This window comes from Vidua chalybeata, chromosome 7, assembly GCF_026979565.1.
Source record: "Vidua chalybeata isolate OUT-0048 chromosome 7, bVidCha1 merged haplotype, whole genome shotgun sequence".
NCBI lineage: Eukaryota > Metazoa > Chordata > Aves > Passeriformes > Viduidae > Vidua > Vidua chalybeata.
Genome location: NC_071536.1, coordinates 9,808,599 through 9,818,029, shown reverse-complemented (window position 1 = coordinate 9,818,029; position 9,431 = coordinate 9,808,599). Strand labels below are relative to the sequence as shown.

At 37.4% G+C, this 9,431-nt stretch overlaps 1 long non-coding RNA gene across 1 annotated transcript; it reads right to left on the bottom strand.

The window, feature by feature from the left end:
• Positions 1-490: 490 nt before the first annotated feature.
• On the bottom strand, positions 491-9,175 carry LOC128790835 (uncharacterized). The gene is made up of 3 exons (XR_008431885.1): positions 8,689-9,175; positions 8,088-8,133; positions 491-652 (listed from the first exon to the last, which is right to left on the bottom strand). It is a non-coding gene; the product is annotated as an uncharacterized LOC128790835 (long non-coding RNA).
• Between the last annotated feature and the right edge of the window lie 256 nt (positions 9,176-9,431).

Below are 9,431 nucleotides of genomic sequence, written 5' to 3'. Positions count from 1 at the left end.
TTGCTTAGCAGGAAAACCAGTCTACAGCACTGTGAACTTCTTCAATTGATCTAATGAAGTCAGGCTGTATAAAGATATGCAGTAATAGTAAGAACAAACCCACAAACCCCAAAATTTAATTGTGAAAGGGTTATAAATATGCAAAAAAACCTTTCTTTATCTTTTTATAAATGAAAGGATTATTAGAAACTAGTTGAATGTCAGTGGGTGTGGAATTACACAGATCAGAAACTACAGGGATGATTGATTGGTATCAGTAATTACATGCTCTGACTAAACACTTTCAGATTCCTGGTGTTACTGTGTCTTGTATCCAAATAATTTTACTGTAATTTCTGTGAACAAAAAAGGGAACAAAACCAAATAATAAAGAAACAAAACCTCAAAACCTTCCCACAAAGGCTCAAGGTTAATTTTTTTTTTTTTGATGTTTGGCTACAGATATAGAACATCTTTAATTACTGATTGCTCATAGTACATAGAACTGGCAAGAAGAAAGAAAGGTCATTGAAGTTTTTCTACTCTCTCTTGAGTGCTTCTCTATAACAATCCTAACTTACAGCAGGGAATGTGAGTGGTTGTTCTTAATGTTTACTGTTCTGATCTTACTCAAAATGAGTTCTGTCTGCTTTTTACATGGCTGGAAATAGACCTATGAAAGAAAGAGAAAGAAAGGAAGAAACTAGATTTATTGAATGTCTGGAGAAGAGATCGTGTCAGCCAACATTGCCCTATCAATTTCATACCATAAATTATATTTTCTTAGATGAACTAGTGGGGAATGCAAATGGTTTCCTATCTTTTAGTGTTTTAAAACAAGTTGTATATTAGGACTCAGCACTGGCATTGAATTGTATTCTTTTTGAAAGTCTCCACCTCCACTCTGCTGAACAATATTTATTGCTATCATAGGCCTTTAGAAGTTAAGATGTATTCCAAAACAAAATTATTACTTGCTCTTGGATTTTGGATGGAGGTTTTTATTTGTTTAAAAAAATAGATGAGTATCTGCTATCAGACTTTCCAGGGTTATTAAGAAAGGTTTACTTTCCTATCAATTTGAATCTTAAGCATCTACCATGAATTTAAACTGGTTCTTAAAGAAGATTAAATTCATTTTTATTGCAAATATGGTTCTTTTCCAGTACCTTTGGGAGAAGAAAGGCAGATGAAAAAGAGAACATGATGTGAGCACTGAAAAGATGAGAGGCACACAAAAAATGTGAACTGCTGAATTTACTGTCTAGCTATAATGAGGTATTGCTTAACAATTAAGTTAAATTATGCAGCTGTTTCCTAGTATATTGTGCTAATGCATCTGAGAAATTACAATTTTCTGATTGAAGAACGTTATGTGGAGGAAACTGTAGCATTCCCCATTCCTGCAACAATTCATTTCATGATTAAAAAGGAAGCCAGTATCTTTGCAGCTGTCAGGAATAGGCAATAAAGGATGACAATCCAAGGGGGCCTGTTAGTCACTGACACAATAAAATAATGCCAAACAAAAGCTGCAGAAGGAAGTAAGCTTGGAAGGGTAGCAATGACTCGCAGGCACAGCTCCTGGGTTTCTGTGGTGAAGTGGCTGCAGAGCTCAGACTGGCAGAAACAGCTTTGAATGTTTCAAAGAGAAGTGATGCCACACATGATACTTCAAAGACAAGTGCTCAAAAGTTTCAGGGAACTCAATACTTTAAAGCAAAAATTGCACATACATCAGGGGTGTGCATCAGCTTTAAAAAAAAGCAAAAAAAAAAAAAAAACAAACTTTACTAATCAGTAAATCTTAATTATCTTTACATGTTAAAAATAAATTTACTTGAATGACCATTAAGTGAATTGAAGATTTGTAAAACTAAATAATATTGAAAACATAAACCCAAGGAAGTACACTGGTGTTCCAAATTTTGAATGTGGAATGGGCTCATGGGAAAAATAGCTACATAAAGCAGAGAAGAAATTAGGTATGTTAATTGGAGCAGGTGGCTTAGATTTTATTACTTCATTTTTGACCAGCTTGAATTCTTGAGACTATTTAAATTCCAGACTAACAAATTCATAGATAAATCTGTATTACCCATTGTTTTAACTTATTTATGCAAAAAATATCACAAACCCAAAAACTCTAGATGAAAACACATAATAGCTTTTGAGTAGAAATGAAAGCTTTTCAGTTAACATCCATACTTCAGACCATCCTTTTATTCTGATCATCTGTTTCGCATGATTCTTTTGTTTTAGTCAGCATTTCCTTTTAAAAAAGGTTGAATTGGGGGAAAATGCAATTTTATTTCACATTTTATGAGGCTGAATAACATAAAATGACGTTGTGCCATGCTTCATGACCATGAATATTTAAACATTTTCTATAAATACAGTTACCTATTTTTGTTTTAATCTTGTAAAAAAACACTGCCTGGAAATGATAATGAAGAAACCTAAGAATATACCAGTTGGAATAAATCTTGCTTTTGTTTTTATCAGTTGTTCCACAAAGGCAAAACAGATTTGGCCTTTTAATTTCCTTGAGTGACCTAATTCTCTAAGCTTCTACTGTACTCACTTTTTACGTTGAGTTACATTGTTATACATGAGAAAAAAAAAAAAAGTTCATGATCAAGTAAATTTCGAAGGGTTTTTTTTTTAATCTTTTCTACTATTTATCTAGTTTGTGTTATGAAGGTGAGACTGATGGCACTTTGCTGAGGCAATGCCTGAACAAGGTACCTTTTACCTGCTGGGAACCTTTATCCAATTGAGAAAAAATCCTCTGAAATATTCAATGTCCTTCCCTTTTGGAGCCACTGTGAACAATTGACCCCTCTCCAGAGGTTTCCTGTTGTCCCTTTTTCCCTGCAATCTAAGGAACAACAACATGGTAGGTAGTGGATTGTAGATTTACCTTGAGCACCCGAACTATGACAGAGTGTAAAGTATTCCTTTTGGATGTCTCTGCTTGCCTGGTACATTTTTGAGCTGTCATTGCTTTTATGCACTTTTTCATGAGCCCACCAGCCAGCTTTGTTCTTTTGTTCATGCCCACTTGTGCCTGCTGCAGAGATGGAAGAGGCTTTGCAAGAGCATGCACTTGGCAAGGAGGGAAGAGCTGAGGGGGAAAATACTAAAATAAAACCATGTATTGTTGCTCTTAGGCATCGTATGTGGAATTGGAACAAAATTCAGAATGGAAAAATATCAGCTATTACTACAGAAGCAAACCAGGGAAACATTAAAGTAGTCTGCAACTCTGAAGTATATTTTCTTGTCAAAATTTTTTTTCTTTCTCTCTTCTACTAAACAGGAAGTCTGGAGCTAGTTTGGTGTGGATATCCTAAGTATGGAAGTGCCAAACTGGACAAGGAAATAACCACTGCCCTTGCTGCCACAGCTCCTATGCTTCCAGTGACAGTATTTACTTTGTGTTGCATGTTTGTTTTAGAGCAGTGTTCAGAGTCTTGGCTGTAAACTTTCACACCTTTTGCTATAAAAATGTCTTTTGTCTGTGAGGGTGTCACCTCTGGGAAGCCAGGTCCTTCCAAACGATGGAGTTGAACAAAATGAATTATTACATGAGATGCACTTGACTGTAGGAGGTGATGAGAACAAGTGTCAACACTGCATTGAACCATGTAAGAACCATATAGATGTCACACATGGTCTCTCTTGTATAAATGTACCTTCTTATTTAGACACCTGAACAGATAGAAATGTCTATAGCATCTTCATGACTAGGTTCTCAATGTAATGCAGTATGTGTGTTGATATTATAAAAACCATAAATAAAGGAAATTTATGTGCTAAGTTCAATTCTGAGTCATATAAATATTGCAATATTTTACTAATTACTAATGTTGTGGCCATATAATAACCACATAGAATTTATGCTTCTCAAAATGGGAGGTTACCACAAAAGCTGTCACAGACTCTTAACTAGTGTCATAAATATTCCACTGTAATATATACAATAAGAAATCTTTCACTGCCTCTCCCCGAAGGTATATTATTCAATTTTCAGAGTTACAGCACAGTGATAAATTCGAGCTTAATGTTGTTGTGCCACTAAGCTAGCCAAGACTTTTTATAAACAACAGTCCAAATGTTAAAAATACAGAAAGCAGTCACACTGGTGTGATATTGACTCCTTTCTTTCTTGGTCGTTTCCTTGGTTGTTTCTCTTTTTTCCAATAGACCAAGAAAAGTTTTTATACTTATTACAATTTTTCAGCATAGGTCATCCAAGTTTCTCAAGCAAAACTTGTGAAAATTACCTGTGCCTTAGGCTCAGTTTTACAGTGAGCATGATATTCTAGGGAAACTCACAATACAAACCTGCTCTTTGACACACGTGGTGTAAAAGTGATGTTGTGCCATAAACCAGGAGACATAGCCCTGGAAACAGGTTTCGTTTTAAATGAAGTAAGCAAAGCATCAACCTGAGAAACACTGATGTCAATAACCAGGATAAAAGTCAACATTAACAAGCAAATCCCTCAGAAAGGGATGTGTGGACACTTCAGACTTTTAATATTTACCTATATGCATAAAAGTAGACCAAATTCAGCCTTTTTTTTTTTTTTTTTTTTTTTTTTTTTTTTGAGGGACTAATTAATTTTATTGGAGAGTAAGTAAATTCAGCTGCGAATCCTAGAGAATCTAATGACTTCCAGAGATTCAGAATGAATTCAGCAATAAAAGCTAATTAGAAGGGAAATGGATGCCTAAAGTATCCCTGGTGTGCATAAAGAAAGAGTATAAAGACCATTAATTGAAATTAAAATTTAACAGTAGCCTAATGCTGCATGACATAAAATTCCATCTGTTGTGCAGAGCCACTAAACAAAGATACATGGGGAATAGTGCTGGAGTCTGAGCTCTGCAGCCAGTCAATGGATGTATTTTAATGTCAGATCACTTCACACAGTGAGAAGTCTGATGTTCAGAGGAGTCAGTTTAGGGTGTGATAATTTCTGTAGCTACTGAAATAGGGAGAAAAAAGTAAAAGTGATGCTGCATTAGTGAGACATTCTATTTTTTAATGAAGTAGGTGGGAGTTCTTCCTGCTTTTTTTTTTAATCCTTACAAGTGCAGAACATGTATCCGTGCATTTTAGTACATATAGGCTGTACCATCTTTGTCCAAACCATTTCTTAGAGGTGCCTCTGTGGTGCAGGCACAGAAGCAGGAACAAAGTCAGTGTCCTTTCACACAGCATCTCATCTGAAATGTCATGGAAGTTTCTACAGAGCATGTATAGGGAAGTAAATGAGAACTTTGAATAGCTTCTCCTGGAATGTCCAACTTCTTGCGCTGATCACAAAATGTCTGGGAATGTCTTTTTTGTTGTTTGTTTTTTTAAAGACTGATTAACAGTGGTTGCTGTAACAACTTTCAGTGCACATATCTCTGGCATGAATTCCCCTGAAACAGTTTTCAAAACATGGAATGATCTATTGCTGAAAGGTGGTTACATTGTACTGGCATTTCCATATTAGATGAACACAGCTATAATAGTTCCAATAATTCCATGACTAGATACATGCAGCAACTAAAAAGAGTCTTGTTTTTTAAATGACATATGAATTACTTTGTTTCTAGAGGATTTATAATTACTGAGAAATTTCCAACACAATGATTTTACTTTCAGGCTTATGTGTTGGACTGGAAAAGCAGCCTTTCTGAAAGTGAGCCTAACAAAGTGATTGTATGATTCTTAGCACAACATGACTGTGGACTGTGATTGTTATGTGAATATTGTGCATGCTGAATAGGCCATAATGTCAAATTAGATGCTATTTGAGATTCATATGGTACATTTTCTGAATGCCCACATGTGCATTAGTAATTCAGCACTTCCATTCTAGGACATCTCTCAATGCAGAGCTAACAGCTACCACAGAACACACACAGTGAAAGAAAATAAGAGGTTGCATGGAGAGTCACCATCACATAGTGTGGATTGAAAGAAAAAAAGGCTCTTTATACTAAAAAGTTATGTGAGCAGAGATCAAAACAAAGGTTGTCTACAATAGAAAATTCTGTGAGTTAGCAGAAGGGGAAGAACTACAACCAAAGATAAAAACAAATTCATATTCAGCAGTTTTAGGGGTATTTAGCTGAAGGTAATTAAGCACTGGATGAACCAGCAGCAAAATAAAAGGGGGTGACCTCTTTTTTGGTCTGAGACCGAGGTCCACTGCTGTTTTGGACAGTCCTTTTAATCATTTAGAATACACAAAATACAACTGTAAACAGGTTGCTAATGAGGATATTTCTAACTTGGATTTGCAAATTTACCCAAAAGAAGAGCAAGTTTTTTTCATACAGAGTAGAAAAATACTATTAGAGATTTAACTATGCATATTTCTTGAGGGAACCAGCAGTTAATGTAACAGTAATGATAAACAATGATATTAAAATGCAAAGAAACAACAGGTGTATCAAGCTCTTGCCAGGTTGGCAGCCACTCTCTATGCCAGGCAAAGCCAGGTAATTCAGTGCAGGATATTCTGTGAGTTACAGAAGAGATCACCTGGCAGATGGGGCAGCCAAGGCAGGGAGTGGGATAAAATTGCCTGCCTTGCCTCTCCCTGCTCCCTCCCTCGCAGGCCACTCTGTGCACTTGGCTCTTGCTGGCCCATCAGCCTGTTCCTTTGCTCTCATTGCTCTTGCCCTGTGTATTTGTGAGCTGCTAAGTACTACAGTGACTTTACAGTTAATTTGTTAATAAGAAATGGTACACCTCTTAAGACACTCCACACACATCTTTCACTAAGCATCCCTGTAAGAACAATTCTCTGGATGAGCAGCTATTTCCAATATTTCCTAAAGTTTTTGTCACTGCAGTCCTTAGACTAAACATTTGGTGGACTATTTATGCTAATAATATTCTAATTTTTGCTCTTTTGATATCAGTGTTTGATTCAAAGAACCTGTCACAGTGTTTGTCCTATTCCCAAAACATTAATTTGGAATGAAAGAGATAAGTGGCTGGTATGTATTTGCAGCAGCAAAGTTAGGTATCCACACAACCTTTCCTGACTTTTCAAATTGTGTTTAGGTAGTTCAATGCACCTATATGAAACCTGTTAGACTGTGCTAAACCAACTGTCTTTAATTCTTCTCCCAGTAGTAATCTTCATCTGTAATTAATTGTAAGGTGCTTGTATAAATAATATTGCCCATTAGTGAGATATCTGACAGCTTCCATATGCAAATGTCCCTCTCTTTCAGCCTAGGTGTAATCACAATGTACATAGTATCAATAAACATATGGCAAATCATTTTATAGAATTCATTTCAGTATTGCAGGATACTTGGGAAAGACATTGTAAAAGCCATCTGCATGCAAGATAATGAGGGGTGTGACAGGCAGGCTGCAAACTGTGAAAATCTTCATATCTGCTGCATTGTTATTGCTCTTGTCCTTATCGTGCAATGACAAAATATGAAATTGGTACCCTTTCCTAGAGCTTCAACTTTTGAACCTCAGACGTTAGCAGCATAAAATGGACACGTAGGTAAAGCTAATTAAGTTTCTTTAACCATTTACTTTGCTTTTAAAAACATATTGATAGATTTAGGTACTTAACAAAAGTTAAAGAAAAATGAGATACTGCTTTAAAATTTGACAGCAAGATAGTTAACATTAGTCTGTCACATCTCTCCACAAGATTAATTTGCATGATGAAAGTATTTTCTGTGTCATTATCCAGAAGGAGAACTGCAAAAATAATACCAATTTCCATATATATATATTCCCAAATATCTTGTTTAAAACCACAATGTATTGAGACATAGAAAACTTAATCATCAAACTGCAAAAAATTGCCTGAGAATGAACATAAGTAGCAGAATATTTCACCTCAAAAAAGTTGTAAACATGATCTGCACATGGTTCTTGAGATGTTGTGAAATTGGTGCCTATGGTAATATCAACAACAAACTTGTTTATCGAAAAATTTTATCTTTAAAATGTTTGTTGGCTACTTTTAGATACTTATCCAATTTAAATGTCACATATAGAATGATGTTTCCAGTTTTGACCTCATGGGTCAAACCCACCATTTTCAAATCAAGTTTTTTTTTACCTTTTTTGTGTACATTGTCCTGGTGAGAGAACACTATTGTCTGTGGCTGTAAAATGAAAACAATGAGATATTTCACCCAAAATCCTCAAATATCCAAAGCATCAGGGAGAGTTAGTTAAGATGTTTTTCCCCCAGAAGATGTAGTCTTTATGAAAAGGCAATCAACTAGGCTGTTCCAAAGATTTATTCCAAACAAAAACTCCCTTTCTAAATTTATTTTCTCCAGCTAAATCTACAGCTAAATTTGGTACACTCCTAAAGAGATTTAGATTTTATGCCCATGTTTTAAGGCAATTGAGAGACACATGGTTTAATATTTTTTAATGTTCTTTCCTGAAGCAATTGTGTTTGACTGTTCTTCCAGGAATCAATTTTCAGGGATACACAGTCAACTCACTTTTATTGCAACCCATTTCAGCCATTAAGCAGCATAATTTCAGCTACCATGGAAATGCTGATTAAATTTACTGGTTTTATTTTGACATTTCAGCTGCGCCTTGACAACTAATGGCTAGTTTGGTTAGGCATCAAAGGGGCATTGAATCTTTGGAATAAAAAATGGAGCGAGACCGCATCTCGGAAAATGAGGGATCGCACTCACCCGCACTCGGGGCTTGGTACATCAACATCCACGGCTTCTTCATCCTCTGAGCATGGTGGTGGCCAGTGAGCAGTTAGAGAAACACTCTGACTACGTGGCAAGCGTTAACACCACAGTTTACGAGCAGCTTCTGTCAAACGAGGGTTGGGTCGAGGGGCTGCTTGTTGGTGTGGAGAGAGAGAGGGAGAGGGAACCTCCCGCCTTCTGTGGGCACCTTGGAAAATGGTGTGTGCAGTGCCCAGTGTGGAATTGCCCAGTGCCACTCGCTCAGATGAGTGCAAGGTTTAAAAGTGTGAATATTACAGGTGGCATGCGAGCTCCCAGCTTGGCCTGTGCCATGGCCCTCATGGGCTGTGCTGGGTCCGTGCGCTGAGGGGACGGTGCTGGGGGGCTGCTGGGCCTGCCTGAAGGGGGTCAGCTCTGGCCATATCCACCTATTCCAGCTTGTTCCAGCTGGTTCCAACCTGTTCCAGCTGGTTCCAACCTGTTCCAGCCGTTGCAGCTGCCCCCAGAGCACAACCAGCCCTCAGCCATGGGTGTGATGCCCCGGGCGCACCTGTTTGAGTTCACCCCTGAGGCCGTGAGGAGAGCAGAGAAGCACCTGTGAGCAGCCGGTGGGGATAAGTAGGGGGTGTTAGAGCAGGGAGTGTGCCTGGGGAGGTGGAGCCTGTGTCAGGAGCAGCTTTATCCCACAGGAGCTGTGCCCTGTGGGGAGAAGTTGATGCTGGAGCAGAGCCCCAAGG